This window comes from Dermacentor silvarum, chromosome 2, assembly GCF_013339745.2.
Source record: "Dermacentor silvarum isolate Dsil-2018 chromosome 2, BIME_Dsil_1.4, whole genome shotgun sequence".
Lineage (NCBI taxonomy): Eukaryota > Metazoa > Arthropoda > Arachnida > Ixodida > Ixodidae > Dermacentor > Dermacentor silvarum.
In genome coordinates this window covers 18,017,563-18,033,008 of record NC_051155.1, presented here as the reverse complement: position 1 = coordinate 18,033,008, position 15,446 = coordinate 18,017,563, and positions in this window count along the sequence as shown.

Here is a 15,446-nt window from a genome sequence, read left to right as displayed (position 1 = left end):
GGACAGGCACCGCCAATACCCAACTCCTGCAAAGGGGCTGGGCAAAGCTGATGAACGCATTTTGTTTCCGACTTTTCACAAACACTTTATTGTGCCCGTCAGTCTTAAAACATTTCGATTATTCCTTCACTGGCAAGTGTCAATACTGTGGGGAGGTGGCTGACGCCTACCACATGGTTTGGGCTTGCCAGCTCAACTCAGCTCTTCACCCCAACCCTAACCCAACCCGAGAGGAGTGGGAGGCGGCCCTGCTTGGTTGCTCAGACCTTAAGGCCCAAAAGGCCTTGGTTCGGAGGGCTAAGCTGGCGGCTGGTACCAATGGGGTCCCGGAATAGGGACTCCACCCATTGCTAAGCCCCCTAAGGGCTCCACCTCTCTTTTTGTTTTTAATAAAGGCTTTCAAGCAAGCAAGCCGAAAAGACGCCGCGGGGTGGTTAGACCATAGAGAAAGAAACGCTGCCAGCTGCGGCGGTTGCTAGGCAACGGCTCAGCTCGCGGTGCTGCCACCGGCCACAGCGAAACGGCAAGACTGCCGCCAGCATAGCTTTCGCTACAAAATATACTCCTGTTTATTGTGGCTCGCCGTCATCACTCACTTTGCATGCCATAATGGAAAACACTCTCCGACAACAGTACCACCACAGCAGCTGGAAAATGGGTTTGTGTTTGAGTTTCCGCGTAAGAGAATCATGTTTTCTCGTATATTCGAATTACAATCCGATGCAGTCATGTCTGTAGGTTGTGTGTACGCCGTACTTCACGATTTTCTGATGCAATTTACTTTTAAGCATTAACTTAGTTCAATAAGGCACTTGCGCTTGCGGGGGCCTACAAGAATCAGGACCTATCTTGCACTTCCGCACACGTGTGTGCGCGCGTGACTTACGTCGCGTGTGGCGGTGGTGCTTGTGCAACGTCGTCTAAAGTAAGTTTGGGGGTGGTACTCGTCCGACATCCGATTGGACTTGTGTAACGTCCGCGCCAGCTTTGCAGTATTTCCATTTTCAGAGCGTGGAATGGAGGCGGACCTTTTTGTTTGTTTTGTTTCATACTTGCTGGTGGTGGAAAGTGTTGTAAAGTGACGTCAGTCACAATAAAACTGCCTCGCAAGCGCTGGCGGCGCGTGCGGTTTCTTCTGCTATTGTTTCCCTTGCCCTCCTTTCCCCCTTTCATTTTCATATATATACGCTCCCAGACGGAACCAATAAACGTTCATGTTCCAACCTTCCAACTGAGTACTGTCGTATTCGGCACACACGCCACGTGTGTCGTAACTATGTAACAGTGGCGACGAGGATGGGATAGAACCCTCGAAGTGAAGGATGAAGTAAGCCAGGCAGTCAAGTTGGAAACAAGGGAAACAGCGGCCGCGAGTACACCAACCATGGCTCATCACCAGCTGCCAGAGTACGACGACCAGTGCGACTGGAAGGCCTACATCACGATGGGAGAAGCTTATTTCGAGGCAACTGGCATCAGTGACTCGGGAAAGAAGAGGGCGTTGCTGGTAGCTGCATTAACTACGCGCACCGTGCAAGTGCTCTCAGGACAGGTTGCACCGAGGAAGCCTAACTCGCTGACGTACGGGGAAGCAGTCAAAGTTTTGGATGACTAGTTCGACCCTAAGCGTCATGAGATAATGGAGAGCTTCTGGTTCTTCAATCGCTGCCAGTTGGAAGGTGAGCCCATTCAACAGTTCATCGTTGAGATTCGCCCAATTGCTGATGGCTGTAATTTCGGTGACATGCTAGATCGGATGCTTCGCGACAGGATCGTTTGTGGAGTCAGGTCAAACGCTTTGCAGAATCAGAATCAGAATCGGTTTTATTGAAAGTGAGTAAAAAGATTACAGGCTGTTAGTATACAGCAGCTACTACTAGCTGCTGCTACTAGCGAAAACGGAGTTAACAAGGAGAGAGGCCGAAGCAATTGCCATATCGGCAGAACCAGCTGAAAAAGATGCAAAGCAGATGTCTGCCAACCTTGTTCCCGTGCTCAAGGTCCATGCAGGCCAAGCGTATGCTGATGAGTCGGTGTTAGAATGTGGGCGTTGCGGAAGCAAGAAACACAACAGGAACGCTTGCGGCTGGGCGAAAGCGAAGTGTTAGCGCTGCGGTGGGTACGGCCATCTGGCCAAGATGTGACAAAGCGACGTACGGAAAGGACGCTTAGAGGCACGTTCACAATGCAGGCAAGGAGAAGCTTTCGCAGTAACAGCGGGTGTCAAAAGGGAAAATGTAGACGATGACGATGCGCACATTTGGACATTAACCGCGCCATGGAAAGGTCAGCTGTCACCTCCTATTCGTCGTACCTTCACATGGTGTGGCATTGACGTACCCATGATTGTGGACACCGGTTCACCCGTCTATGTAGTGTCCAGAGAGCTGTTTCAGAAAAACCGTGAACTGTGGCCGTCATTAACACCTGCATGCATTAAACTGTCCTGTTATCGTGGAGAGCTGCCAGTATTGGAGAAATTGAGTATGCCGGTGTTCTACAACGACAAGGAGGTCAAGAGTTCTTTGATAGTCCTGAACTGTTCAGGTCCGAGCGTCTGCGGACGAGATTTGATTGCCAGGTTCAGCGATGCAGGATCATCGGTAGTCAACGTATCAGTGCAACAAGGTCCTGGTCCAGGAAGCAGCCGTACCCCAGCCATGGATGCTGTTCTGTCAGAGTTCCAAGACGTCTTCAGCACCGAGCTGGGTCAAATCGACGGACACCCTGTCCATTTGAAGCTCAAGGAAGGAGCCACGTTGAAGTTTTCTAAGGCCCGTCCCCTTCCATTTGCTATACGCGACAAAGTTTCAAAAGTAATTGATAGGCTCGTAAAGCTTGGAATACTGTCACCTGTAACGCACGCCGAGTGGGCTACCACGATCGTGCCTGTTATGAAGAAAGAGGGCACGGTTAGAATCTGTGTCGATTGCAAGGTAACTTTGAATCCCGTCTGTGAACTGGAGCAGTACCCGTTGCCAGTCATCGATGACATTTTCGCATGCCTGAACGGGGGGGGGGGGGGCTGCTTCACTACGCTGGATTTACGAGGCGCCTATAACCAGGTTCCCCTCGATGAGGACACAAGAAAGTTGTGCGTACTTAATACACACCGTGGTTGGTTCTGTTACAACCGACTGCCGTTCGGCATAGCTTCTGCGCCTGCTCTATTCCAGCGGAAAATAGAAACAGTTTTGCAGGGTCTGACAGGTGTTCACGCTTACCTCGACGACGTTTTGGTATCGGAAAAGCATGGCAGCCCCGTCAAGTTACGAGAAGCATGGCAGCGTTTTCGTGAGCACGGAGTGAAGCTCAGACTTGAGAAATGTAGCTTTCGTCAAGAGGCAGTGACCTATCTGGATCATAAAATCCATCGTGAAGGTCTGCATCCAATCGAAAAGCATGTTGAAGCAATCGCGGAAGCCCCCAACCCTCAAAATGTTCAGCAGCTGCGGTCGTTTCTGAGCATTATCACGTTTTATTCGAAGTTCGTGCCTAACATGTCTTCCTTACTTGCACCGCTGTACAAGTTATTGGAGAACAACACACGTTGGTTCTGAGGATACTCGCAAGAAACAGCACTTAGTGATGCAAAACACTACAACAATGCCTTCGGGAAGCGGCAGTGCTGGCTCACTATGATCCCGAGAAACCCCTCAAGCTCGAGTGTGACGCTTCACAGGACGGAATAGGTGCCGTGCCTTTCCATACATTGGGAAAGATCAACAAACCCGTTGGTTTCCGTTCTAGAACTTTAACAAGGGCTGATAACTACTCTCAGCTTGAGAGAGAAGCTCTTGCTCTTGTATTTGGGAGTGTACAAATTACGTGATTACCTCATAGGCCGAGAATTCGTTTTGGCCGCCGACAACCAGCCGCTCCTGGGCCTGCTGAAGGCGGACCGACCAACTCCAGCATTGGCAGCCGCTAGAATACAGCGCTGGGTGCTGTACCTGGGCGGATTCCACTATCAACTTCAATACTGTCCTGGTAAGCAACTTCTCTACGCTGACGCTCTTAGTAGACTGCCTCAACGTACATCTGAGCCGAAACTACCAGAAGCAGATCCAACAGACTATCTGCTAGCCTTGGCTGGGTTTGACGAGGGAACTGTGTCGGTTGAGGAGCTAAGGCAGTTCACGGCAGATGACCCTTCTCTGGGTCAAGTTATGCGATTCACTAAGAACGGTTGGCCCTCCTGCGCAAAAGGCCTCAACACGAATATCGCACCATTTTTGACAAGAAATTGTAGCTCTCTTTTGCTCACGGGTTGTTGTACTAGGGCCGTCGAGTGGTTGTTTCGACGGAAGCGCGACGTCGCGTCTTATACCTTTTGCATGAGACGCACCAAGGATCGTCCGCTATGAAGGCGGTCGCCAGAACGTCATTCTGGTGGCCAGGTTTAGATCGCGACATAGAAAGAGTGACAGCATCATGTCAGAACTGTGTTCAAAACCTGCCCATGCCGGCTACAACAACGCCAAAGAGCTGGCCTGTTACTGCTGAAAAATGAGCAAGGGTTCATATCTATTTTGCTGGTATCATGCAGGGAACATGATACTCGTTAGTGTGGATGCATACAGCAAGTAGATTGAAGCTATGCCACTCCGACAAGTCAACGCTTCGTGCACTATCAACTGCCTGCGCGGTATCTTCTGCAGATTTGTCGTGCCGCGAACCATCATACCGGATAATGGAGCGACGTTTACCGGTGACAAGTTCGCTGCTTTTGTCAAGAAGAACATAACGCATCTGCGCACAGCCGTATATCACCCCCAGCCAAACGGTCTACAGGAATGGCAGTCAGAACAATTAAGGACGGCCTCAAGAAGATTGGTGAGGGGCGGTTGGATGACAAGCTCAATAGGCTGCTTTTAAACTAGAGGACGACGCCTAACCACTCTGGAAAATCACCGTCAGAGGTGCTCTTCAGATATCAAATTCGATGCCAGTTAGATACGTGTTTTCTTCCTGTACACGCAGGGCCAGCCAACGAAGCAGACGATTGGCAACTGCCATTACCTGAAGCTGCCGTGTACGCCCGCAACTTCGGAACGGGTGAGAAATGGACGCCAGGAATTCTACAGTCCAAAATAGGTTCTCGGATGGTTGCCATACGAACGCTGGCCGGATCAGTACGACGACATGTTGACCAGGTGCGGAAGCGGGAAAATTCGACGCCACCGCTTGGTACAGATCAAGAAGCGGCAAATCGAGCATCAAGAACAAGTACTCCTAGTGACTACCCACAATCGCCGAGACCGTCAGCTGAAAAGGGGGGCATACCAGAACCAGAGCATGAAATTCAACCGGAACTCGCAGCGAGCAACGCTGCCGTGGATGAGCCCGACAGCCTACCCCAAGCTTTGCGGCGCAGTACACGTCAAATAAAAACCAGTACGGCGATTCCAGTATTAAGGGAGGAGAGATGTTGTAAAGTGACGTCAGTCACAATCAAACTGCCTCGCAAGCGCTGGCGGCGCCTGCGGTTTCTTCTGCTACTGTTTCCCTTGCCCTCCCGTCCCCCTTTCATTTTCGTATATATACGCTCCCAGACGGAACCAATAAACGTTCATGTTCCAACCTTCCAACTGAGTGCTGTCGTATTCGGCACACACGCCACCTGTGTTGTAACTATGTAACCGAAAGAAAGCGGAAACGCGTCCGGTTGGGTGGCTCTTGCAGATGTGATATATCCTCTTGAATGAACTTCGAGCTGAGGCTTGTGGGGTGCGTTGGATCTATCTTTCCGTCCTTTCTTGAGCGCCACTGCAACTATATATATATGAACGAGAAGAAAGGGAGCCGAGGGGCCCGATTTCATTAATCATATCATAAGAAGCCAACAAACAGTCGCGGATCGCTGTGTTTGTTTGTTGGCTTCTTATGATATATATATATATATATATATATATTGCAAAGCGATTTATTCACGTGTAAACGTCAAGGAATGCGAGAAACGTCAGGCGAACGTCAAGAAGCGGCGAGGCGACCAGCAGCCAAAATCCGGGCAAGCGCAAGCTCGGGGCGCGTGGTTAGCACTGACACTGTGGCTTGCTTGCTGACTGCTTCGTCGTCGTCTTGTCTTCTTCATTACATTGGCCCCCGGGAAGTAGCGTAGCCATCCTGGCGACTTAAGGCGTTGTCAGTATAGAGGGGTCATAATAGGGCTTGAGGCGACTCACGTGAACGATTTCTCGACCACGACGACGTAAGTCTTGAGACGGTGTCAAAGGCTCAACGTCATAATTGACTGGAGATGTCCGAGCGCGGATGCGGTAAGGCCCATGATAGCGGGTCAATAATTTAGACGAAAGGCCAGGCGTACTCGGAGGAATCCAAAGCCAAACTAGGGCACCGGTCGCGAAAGTAGTGAGAGATCGGTCGGTGTCGTGCCTGAGCTTCTGGTGACCTTGGTCCTCGGTTGTCAATGAACGGGCCAACTGTCGACAATCTTCGGCGTACTTGGCGACATCAGAAATTGCAGCGTACTCAGATGAGTCAGGTGTGTAGGGAAGCATAGTGTCCAGCGTGCATGATGGCTCACGGCCGTACAAGAGGAAGAACGGCGAGAATCCTGTAGTCGCGTGCGTAGCAGTGTTGTACGCATATGTGATGAATGGAAGGACGGTGTCCCAATTTGTCTGGTCTGATGCCGTGTACATCGTCAGCATATCCCCCAGAGTGCGATTAAATCGCTCAGTGAGGCCATTAGTTTGCGGATGATATGCACTGGTCATGCGATGAACGATGTTACACTGCACGAGCAAGGCTTCAATAGCATCTGACAGGAAAACACGTCCCCTGTCGCTTAAAAGCTCACGGGGAGCACCGTGGCGCAGTACGAAGTTGCGTAAGATGAAAAACGCAACGTCTCTTGCTGTGGCTGTAGGCAAAGCTGCAGTCTCGGCGTAACGCGTGAGGTGGTCCACGCCGACAATTATCCACCTATTCCCAGAGGTGGTCGAGGGAAGCGGGCCGTATAAGTCGATACCGACGCGGTCGAATGGACGGGCCGGGCAAGGGAGAGGCTGAAGTGTACCGGCCGGGCGTTGAGGTGGAGTCTTGCGCCGCTGACAGGCAGTGCAAGCACGTATGTACTTGCACACAAATGCATACATTCCGCGCCAGTAGAATCGCTGCCGCAAGCGATTGTAGGTCTTGAGAACGCCGGCGTGAGCGCTTTGTGGGTCAGCGTGGAAAGCAGCGCATATGTCCGTGCGCATGTGGCGAGGTACCACTAGAAGCCACCTCCGGCCATCAGACGCGTAATTCCGGCGATAAAGGAGATCGTCGCGAATAGTGAAATGGGCGGCTTGGCGACGCAGAGTTCTTGGGGCGGGATAAGTGGATGTGTCAGTGAGAAAGTCAAGGAGTTGACAAATCCACGCATCCTTGCGTTGCTCCGACGACATGTCTGCAAAGTCAATAGGCGACAAGGGAGCCGAAGAGGCTGACGGAGAAGCCGTGTCAGACGCTAGCGGCGAGCGGGACAGTGCATCAGCGTCCGAGTGTTTGCGGCCGGATCGGTACACAACACGGATGTTGTAATCTTGCAGGCGAAGCGCCCAACGACCGAGGTGTCCCGAGGGATCTTTCAGCGACGAGAGCCAGCAGAGAGCATGATGGTCCGTGACGACGTCGAAAGGGCGGCCATAAAGGTACGGACGAAACTTAGCCAAAGCCCAAATTATAGCGAGGCACTCTTTCTCAGTGACAGAATAGTTACACTCGGCTTTCTTGAGCGTGCGACTCGCGTAGGCAACGACGTATTCTTGGTATCCTGGTGTTTTTTGAGCCAATACCGCACCAAGGCCAACACCACTGGCGTCAGTATGGATCTCCGTAGGCGCATTAGGGTCAAAGTGACGGAGTATCGGTGGCGATGTTAGTAAGCGCCGTAGCGTTCGAAAAGATTCGTCGCATTCTGTTGACCAAGCAGACAGGCCGTTAGAGGCGGTCAGAAGGTTGGTAAGAGGCGCGATGATGGTAGCAAAGTCGCGCACAAATCGACGAAAATACGAGCACAGCCCAATGAAACTTCTAAGCGTTTTCAAGGAATTGGGCTTGGGATATTCGGCTACGGCACGGAGCTTCGCGGGGTCCGGAAGAACTCCCTCCTTGCAGACGACGTGGCCTAGTATCGTCGGCTGGCGTGCAGCAAAGTGGCACTTCTTTATGTTAAGTTGAAGGCCAGCAGAGGTGAGGCACGTGAGAATCGCACGAAGACGAACAAGGTGAGTTGGAAAATCGCGAGAAAAAATGACGATGTCGTCAAGGTAGCAGAGGCAGGTATTCCACTTGTAGCCACGAAGGATGTTATCCATCATCCGTTCGAAAGTAGCTGGGGCGTTGCACAATCCGAACGGCATCACGTTAAACTCATACAGTCCGTCAGTGGTGACAAAAGCCGTCTTAGGTCGGTCAGGGTCGGCCATTGGAACCTGCCAGTAACCCGAGCGCAAATCCAGTGACGAGAAATATTCTGCCCCTTGCAAACAATCGAGAGCATCATCGATGCGGGGCAACGGGTATACATCCTTCCGAGTTATCTTATTGAGGCGGCGGTAGTCAACACAGAATCTGATAGAGCCATCCTTTTTGCGCACAAGTACAACAGGAGAGGACCAGGGGCTCTGGGATGGCTGAATGACACCACGCGTAAGCATATCATCCACTTGTTCGTTGATAATACGCCGTTCTGCCGCTGAAACTCGATATGGTCGTTGGCGTAAGGGCGCATGGGAACCGGTGTCAATGTGGTGTGTGACGCTTGTTGTACGACCTAAAGATGGTTGGGCGCAATCGAAGGAGGAGCGGAAGTCTCGAAGAAGGGCCAGAAGTTCGCTGCGTTGTGTTGACGGTAGATCGGAAGCAATAGAAGGGTGGAAACTGTCTGGACCCGAAGGTTTGGGCACAGGTGATGTCATGGCATTCAGTTCAAGATGGGGTTGGTCCTCTGCAAACTCGAGGGAGCGCAGGAGATCGGCACCTTGAATGTGACCCAAAGATTCTCCACGAAGTAATGTAACGGAGGATGGGAGCCAGTTGGAAACTAACATAGTAGTAGCACCCGATTCAACCGTAAGTACAGCAAACGGCAGTCGTAGGCCGCGACGGCGGAGAAGTACCTCCGATGGGGCAAACAGAACAGTTCCGTCAGGGGCGGCCGTACAGGACAGAGGCACAAGGGTCGACGTTTCAGGGGCAATATCTGTGTCCGCAGCAACCACCAGTTTGTGAGCGTCGGGATGATTATCCACCGAAAGAGAGGTTTGCAATGGCGTAAGGGCCACTTCTGCACGGGAGCAGTCTATGACGGCGCGATGACGTGAAAGGAAGTCCCATCCGAGAATAACGTCGTGGGAGCATGACGGCAGCACGAAAAACTCGATGACATAAAGTTCACCTTGAATAGCGACACGTGCGGTGCAAACAGCTGAAGGCGCAATGCACTGTGAGCTGGCAGTGCGGAGCATTAGTCCCGAGAGCGACGTGGTCACTTTTTTGATCTGGCGGCATAGGTTTTCGCAGATAACCGAAACAGCGGCCCCCGTGTCAATAAGCGCTAATGCGGCGGTTCCTTCAACGTCGACGTCGATAATGTTTTGCGGCGAAATAGATGGAGGCCTTGGGCAGTTCGACGCGCATGCAGCTCTTGCCTCCGGAACTGCAGCGATCAGTTTCCCTCCTCCGTAGGAGGTCGGCGACGCATGGGTGATAGGGAGCGTCGTCGCGGAGATAGGGACCGGCGGTTAGCATAGGCTGGCTGATCGTCAGAGACGTACCTTGGAGGCGACCGGGCAGAGGAAGGAACAGGCCTGCCCATGACGTCAAATGGCGAAGGTGGACATCGGCGACAGTGGCGGGCGACGTGTCCAGCGACACCACAGGCGAAGCAGATGGGCCTATTGTCTGGCGTTCGCCACGCGTCGGGGCGGCGGAGGAACGGAGCCGAAGGTCTCGCGAAGGCGAGCGGCGCAGCATTCGCGGTCGTCGGCCAGGCATGGGTCGGCATCGCAGGTCGAGCATACGGCGCAGGATGTTGAGGGGGTCGAGCCGCGACGGAAGCGTAGGTAAGTGGCGCAGTGACGGGTGGTTGGTGAGTCACAGGCGGGAGGGCCTCAGCAACCTGGGTCCGAATGACGTGTTGAAGGTCCGGAGCCAAAGACTGCGAAGGCTCGTGCGTGAGAGGCAGCAATGAAAGCTGACGCGCTACCTCTTCCCGGATAAAGTCCTTGATGGTAGAGAGCAGCGGCTGTTGATCGGCAGAGTGGGCAGCTAGCTGCAAGCTCGATAGTGTGTCTGGCGTCATGAGGGCTTGGCGGGCGATCGTGCGCTGCCTACGCAACTCGTCAAAGCTTTGACACAAGGAGACGAGTGCCGCGACTGTGGTGGGATTTCTCGCGAGCAGCATCTGAAAAGCGTCGTCCTCGATGCCCTTCAGGATGTGCTTGATTTTCTCGCCCTCTGTCATGGTAGGGTTGACGCGGTTGCAGAGATTCAGCACATCCTCGATGTAGCCCGTGTAATTCTCCCCGGGATGTTGCGCACGTTCACGCAAGCGCTGCTCTGCGCGAAGCTTGCGGGCCGTAGGCCGACCAAAGACGTCCGAAATGGAAGTCTTAAAAACGGACCAAGTGGGTATGTCGGTTTCGTGGTTGCGATACCACAGTTGCGCGATGTCCGCGAGATAAAACATGACGTGACTCAACTTCGATGAATCGTCCCATTTGTTATTGGCGCTGACCCGTTCGTATGTCGACAACCAGTCTTCAACATCGGAGTCACCTGAGCCGTTGAAGATGGGAGGATCCCGCGCACGGTACACGGCGCTGCAGGTGGCAGGCGCTGCCGAAGGGTCAGTCTGTGTCGAGGTGTCGTTGACCATCATGGGTGCAGGAACCGAAGGGAGCGTCCGGGAGCGGAGTTCCAGGTTGGTGCGGGGGACCCACGCAGCCTCCACCAAATGCAAAGCGATTTATTCACGTGTAAACGTCAAGGAATGCGAGAAACGTCAGGCGAACGTCAAGAAGCGGCGAGGCGACCAGCAGCCAAAATCCGGGCAAGCGCAAGCTCGGGGCGCGTGGTTAGCACTGACACTGTGGATTGCTTGCTGACTGCTTCGTCGTCGTCTTGTCTTCTTCATTACAATATATATATATATATATATATATTGCAATGAAGAAGAGTAGCTTACGCCTCAGCGGCATCCCCACCGGCATGAGCACGTGGTTGCTATCCTTGGCCGAACGCTTGTCACTGCTCCCCGTCGTCCTGCGTTCATTGCTAATAAACCACTTAGCAAGTGGTGGAGGTTGCTGGGTTTCGACCACCCTGGAGCTTCGGAGTCGCACTCTGCCCCCCATCATGCCCGACGACGCAAGCGGCACTCCTCCAACTCCTCCACCGGTGCCGCCCACCCTGGTTTGTGCCGGAGCCTTGCGTATGCGAGATCCCCCTACCTTCTCTGGCACAGATGAAAAGGACATTGAAGATTGGATCTCCTCATACGAGCGAGTGAGTGCCCATAACCATGGGGACTATGCTACCAAGGTGAACCGTCGCGTTCTATCTGTCGGACGTTGCGAAACTATGGTTTTTAAACCATGAAGGCGACCTCACTACGTGGTTGGTATTCAAGACCATGTTTACCCAAGTTTTCGGTCGGCCAGCAGTAAAAAAGCTCCGTGCAGAACACAGTTTGCGTCCACGATTTCAAGAGATCGGAGAGAATTTCACGAGCTACATTCAGGACGTTGTCGACCTTTGCAAACGGGTGAACGCGTCGATGTCAGAGGAGGAGAAGATCAAACATATCATGAAGGGCATTTTGATGTGTGGTGCGCGACAGTGATATTTGTGGTGTGCGACAAGGTGCGGTGAATTTCAAACAAGAAGCAGACGACAAGGAGAGCGCGCGCCGCTCTACCGCGCCGCGCCGAAAACGACGACGGCGAAGACCGTCCGGCGCGTGAACACGCGGCACAAGAAAAGAAATCAAAAGAAAAAAGCCAATCCAATCACAAAGGAACACGGAGCCTCGAGCAGCCAATGAGAAGTCGACGAATCGACCAGAGCAGCAAAAAAAGGAGCCGCGCTGGCAGTAAGGGGAGGAGTTCCAGAAGCGGCACCATGACAAGGTCGGCCACCGGATCGGGAGTTGAAGACGGCCGTCGGGTTCCGGACCCGAGCCACCAGGACTTCACCCGGCCGGGGCCTCCTGCCAACCCGTTCCTGGGCGCCGCCACTCCATCCGTTCGAGAACTGCTGCCCGAGGCCGGCAAGCGTCTGCGCCCGTGGGCAGAACGAGAGCTGTCGGGCTACGGGCCCGAGCTCCACGACCAGCTGCCCGGCCAGAACGCCGCCGCCCTCAACCCCTGCTGCCAAGCCGCCTGCCTTCCCGGGCATCGCCACCCTGCCCGATAGTCAACGGCTGCTGCCCGAGGCCGGTGAGCGTCTGCGTCCGTGGGCAGAACGTGAGCTGACGGGCTACGAGCCCGAGTGCCACGATCAGCTGCCCGACCAGAACGTCACCACCGTCGGTCCGTGCTGCCGAGCTGCCTGACTTCTTCCTCTGAGCCAGAGCTGCCACGCTCTGGTAGCCGGTCCGATACAGCGACCTTTGGTGAGACCAACAACGCTTCTCTCGTCGTCTCCGTTTCGCCGCGTCGAGACTGTAGTGCATACGCACACCCGCAGCCTGCCCGAACTTGCCTCATAACATTAGCGTTCCAGCTACGTTTTTTCATGTTATCTTTGCGTGTTTGTTTTTGTGGGTTAATTTTCGTTTCTAGTTTCATTAAAAGTTTATGTGTGTTTCCCGACAAACGGCTTTGTCCCCAATTGGGTGTTTTGTCTCCGATTGGGCTTTCCCCTTAATGGGGTTGTCCCCCAATCCAAGAACCTTCTCATCACAAATTGGCGTCCGTGCGACAGGACAAAGCCGTTTGTTTGGATTCTCTTGCTAATTCTAACAGTTTAAAAACATGGCTAGCACGCGAGAGCTGTTAGCTTTAGCGGAACGCATGGGGCTTGAGGGAGCAGAGCTAAAAGCGTGGTTCGCGGAGCGGCAGGCGCGAGCGCGAGAAGAACGCGCTGCGGAGCGAGAAGCGAAAAGAGAACAGATTGAGCGCGAGGCACGTATTTTGCAGTTGCGTCTGAGGGTCGCGGAGGCGGAACGGGCACGCTCCCTGAGAGAGATTCGCGAGCTGGAGTCCTATGCAAGCTCTATTGAGCAAACATTTGACGCAGGCTCCAGACTCAGCAGTTCGAAATATCTGTCTAACGATTGCCCCGAACGCCGTCGCGGCCTTCCGTTCGAAAAAGGCGCGCAACCAGGGGGCATCCGAGAATTAAACAAGGAAAAGACCAGCGTAGGTGCCGACATTAACCTCAAGGAGGCTGAGGACAGCGCGGGGAGCAGGCAGCAGGCAACTACTAATGAAATCGAGGCACCCATGCACATCTGTGCTGAGAAAAGCACATTCGATAAAGAGGCTCAGATGCCTTCAAAAAGCCCAACGGAATGGGCAACGGTGCGCATTGGCAGTGACCTCGAAGAGGACACCACCAGCAAATGGGTACGCTTGCGAACGAGTTCAGTTGAAAGCACATCGCATAAAGAGGCACAGAGACCTCTAGAAATCCCGACTAATTGGGAAAAAGTTCGCAAAGCCAATGGCCTCGAAGAGTGCGAGGTGAGCGATGAAATGCTCCCCCACTCTTCCGGTGTACCACTTGCGGTGGTGATAAGTGGCCTTGATAGGTTTGAGGACCACTCGAATAGCTCACCTCCAGTGAAGATAAGTTCCCCTGCCTGCATCCTCGAAGGCCACATAGGCCAATGCAAAATGTACATGAGTACATATGTTTTCAGCAACTGTACTAGTACAGAAGTAGTCAGTAGAAAGACAACGAATGCAAAGGATCAAACAAATGAATTGAGAGAAAATCCACATGGCAGGGCAGCGTATACTAATAACGCGCTCATGGGAAGTGTGCAGGATTGCATGCCAGGAGGGATGTTCGACAAATCATGGTTTATTTCTTCCCGAGGGCGCGCTACGGACATGTCGGAAGCTTATCTGGGAGATTGTAACGACGATGCATCGCCTACGCATTCATCAGTGAGTGGTGACGGGGCGGATTGGTCTTCTTTGGTGTCGGCTGAAGCAGAAAGCATTTCTTCAGGGATGCTGAGTGAATGCTTGTGCAACCAGTCAAAGCGACACGTCAGCATCGCTGGAGTGGTCTTTGCGAGATATGTGTCTCAGTTCACGTATGCAGCACATATTTCGTTTCATGCCAGGCACTCCCAGTCTGTGACTTTCGAGCCAATGAAGCCGCTCAGTCAGATAAATCAGGGTATCACAGGGACGCACTTCCCAAGACTGAACAGGGTGGTTCCAGGGCGGTCGTCCCAAACGCAAAAGAGACGCGCGGTTCGTCTCATCTGGGACGGGATCACTTAAGTAGCTGATAAATAGCCGGTTGCCCACTCAAGGTCTTTGACTCTGCACCGAATAGAAACATTTAAGTGTATTGTTATTTTGTTTGTGCCTGTGTTACAGAAACTCATGATTGTTAGGCGTTGCATGCCCTGTGAACCTTCTTTGGGACATGAAAGTGCTATGTGTTTGAACCAAGATTAAGTGAACTTTTAGTGATAGCTGTGTGAACTTGTCGCGCACAACCGGCAGTTTTTCCGGTGGAAAAACTTTCCCAAAAAGGGGCTTATGTGATGTGTGGTACGCGACAGTGATATTTGTGGTGTGCGACAAGGTGCGGTGAATTTCAAACAAGAAGCAGACGACAAGGAGAGCGCGCGCCGCTCTACCGCGCCGCGCCGAAAACGACGACGCCGAAGACCGTCCGGCGCGTGAACACGCGGCACAAGAAAAGAAATCAAAAGAAAAAAGCCAATCCAATCACAAAGGAACACGGAGCCTCGAGCAGCCAATGAGAAGTCGACGAATCGACCAGAGCAGCAGAAAAAGGAGCCGCGCTGGCAGTGAGGGGAGGAGTTCCAGAAGCGGCACCAGGACAAGGTCGGCCACCGGATCGGGAGTTGAAGACGGCCGTCGGGTTCCGGACCCGAGCCACCAGGACTTCACCCGGCCGGGGCCTCCTGCCAACCCGTTCCTGGGCGCCGCCACTCCATCCGTTCGAGAACTGCTGCCCGAGGCCGGCAAGTGTCTGCGCCCGTGGGCAGAACGAGAGCTGTCGGGCTACGGGCCCGAGCTCCACGACCAGCTGCCCGGCCAGAACGCCGCCGCCCTCAACCCCTGCTGCCAAGCCGCCTGCCTTCCCGGGCATCGCCACCCTGCCCGATAGTCAACTGCTGCTGCCCGAGGCCGGTGAGCGTCTGCGTCCGTGGGCAGAACGTGAGCTGACGGGCTACGAGCCCGAGTGCCACGATCAGCTGCCCGACCAGAACGTCACCA